Below are 2,500 nucleotides of genomic sequence, written 5' to 3' on the forward strand. Positions count from 1 at the left end.
TTCACGGCCTCTGCAGCAAAATGGAGTGGCGCAGCGTTGCTCGATATTGCCTTCTGCATGTTGGCAGCTGGATGGCAAATGGCTCAACTTAACAGGCCGCCCCTTCCCCCTCGTCTCCTTAACACACACACACACACACACACACACACACACACACACACACACACACACACACACACACACACACACACACACACACACACACACACACACACACACACACACACACACACACACACACACACACACACACACACACACACACACACACACACACACACACACACACACACACACACACACACACACACACACACACACACACACACACACACACACACCGTTTTACTCTGGCATTGACCTACATCAGTGAAGGGTAGCGGCCGATAGCGTGTTGTGGCACCCATGCAGTTCAAGAAATCTCCAGTGAGCAACTCAGGCTTCTCACTACATGCCTTAAACAATGCTGGCATTCCCTCAACACCCTATCTCTTATAATGACGATGATTTCATCATAATGTGCATAATCTTTAATCATGCACAAGTATATTTACCAGTACCATATTGAAGTCTTTCATGATTTTGAGCTAATTATCACTGGTTTGATATATCTGCATAAAAGGTTCAACATCTAACAAGTTAATGTTGTGGTGTGCCTGACATCCAAAGAGAACATACTCATCGAGCCTCACCACCATCTGCCGTGCCTCAAAATAATCAAAACGATTCATTACAAAGAACAAAGAATCGAAACCAACCAGCTGTCATTCGGTGGAATATTCCTAATTAATGCAGAAACATTATTAATACGCAAAGGTTTCAATTGAGCAAAGGCTGGCTCCCTGATCCAGCCGTTCATGAGACTGAAAAGGTGCATTAGGTGGGCAGATGGGACAGCTTGTGGCCTCGAAGATACAATACACAGGGATTATATTTAGTGCACTTGTGGTGCATACTTGACGCTAATAGTTCCCGACAAGGAGAAAAAAAACAAGTTCCCTAAAGAATATAATTGTACAGATGGTCTAGTATGACTTTTTTTTTCAAGAGATTACAAATGATTTGAAGCACCAAAATATCTTTAGGTCCTTACGAGGAAGTCTGATCTCACTACACTATCCTACATCAAATGTAGTATTAGAAAAAAAAAAAAAAAACTAACAACATTGAGTATATAGAAGACGACGCAAGAGGTATAATTTACTCTCGCTACTGTTTCTGGATGAGAATTCACATTTGATCACTATTTCATTTTACCCAAATCCTTGTCTTATCTCTACAGCAAGTTTCTCCTTCACTATGGACTGATGATCGCTTGGTCTCCTAATTCCCATTGAACTGCTCACCGACCTGAATCCTATAGAGGGATTCGTCTTTCCCGACAGACTGAGTAATTATGTCAAAGCCCACGTTAGGTTTCTCAAGCTCATCCTTTCTTGGCCATATTACAGGGGTACCAAACGTGTATTCAATGGCCATTCGTGAAATATTACAGATGGTTTTAGCATTTACTCAAAAACTAAAAACATGAGTAAAAGAAGAGTAAAACTCTATCTTGCCTAACGACTAAGGACTCTCTTAAGATGTTTTACTTATAATAAAGACCTCATATTGCAAAGAGCGGGCAAAAAATTCAAATGAAATAGTATAATAACCAGGAGCGTTAGGTTAGCTGAAAATATAATACGGGAAGCTGGAAAATAAGTTATTCAGAACAGGTCGAAAAATGGTAAAAAGTTTTAGAATACCGAATTTAGTTATTTCTTTTAAAGGAAAAATACATTTCACCACGAATTTTATAACCAAATGAAAATACAGGTTCAAGAGCTGGGAAAAAATCTTTTAAGACAGGCTCAGAAAAGAATGAAAAGCCACAGGACTGAATTCAGTTAGTTCTTTTAAAGTGAAAGCATATATATATATATATATATATATATATATATATATATATATATATATATATATATATATATATATATATATATATATATATATATATATACATTTTACTATGAATGCAATACGATAGGAGTGTTAAAGGTAAGCGAAAACACGGATAGCGGACTGAAAGATAAAAGTGTTTTTGAACCAGCTGATAAAAATAAACAATTCCATGACTCTGAATCTATCGTTATTATTATTGTTATTATTATTATTATTATTATTATTATTATCATTATTATTATTATTATTATTATTATTATTATTATTATTATTATTGTTATTATTATTATACACTTTATGGGAAAACACAAATGTTCAGTCATAAATTTAATAACCAGGAGTGTTGGAGCAGGGATGAGGAACTGAAAATAAAAAAAGAATATTTCAGAACAGGCTTATAAATGCGAAAAGTTCCAGGACACTGAATTTCGTTAGCTTTTAAAGGGAAAATGCGTATACATTCCATTATTTTATTACATTGTTCTTGTTGCCTTTGTACAGGTGTGAGGGATGAGGCGACCTTTGCCTGAGGTGGTGACGGACAGGAGGGAGAGTG

The 2,500-nt window shown here is 36.6% G+C and overlaps 1 protein-coding gene across 3 annotated transcripts in view; it reads left to right on the plus strand.

The window, feature by feature from the left end:
* Nucleotides 1–2,500, plus strand: part of LOC135102909 (uncharacterized) — a 54,269-nt gene that overhangs the window by 20,100 nt on the left and 31,669 nt on the right. For all 3 annotated transcript variants that reach the window (XM_064008560.1, XM_064008558.1, XM_064008559.1), the window contains one exon: nt 2,446–2,500. This exon is cut by the window's right edge and continues 539 nt beyond it. The gene's annotated coding sequence lies outside the window, so the exon portion shown is untranslated. The remainder of the gene's footprint in view (nt 1–2,445) is intronic.

The sequence above is a fragment of the Scylla paramamosain genome, chromosome 8 (genome assembly GCF_035594125.1).
Source record: "Scylla paramamosain isolate STU-SP2022 chromosome 8, ASM3559412v1, whole genome shotgun sequence".
Classification (NCBI taxonomy): domain Eukaryota; kingdom Metazoa; phylum Arthropoda; class Malacostraca; order Decapoda; family Portunidae; genus Scylla; species Scylla paramamosain.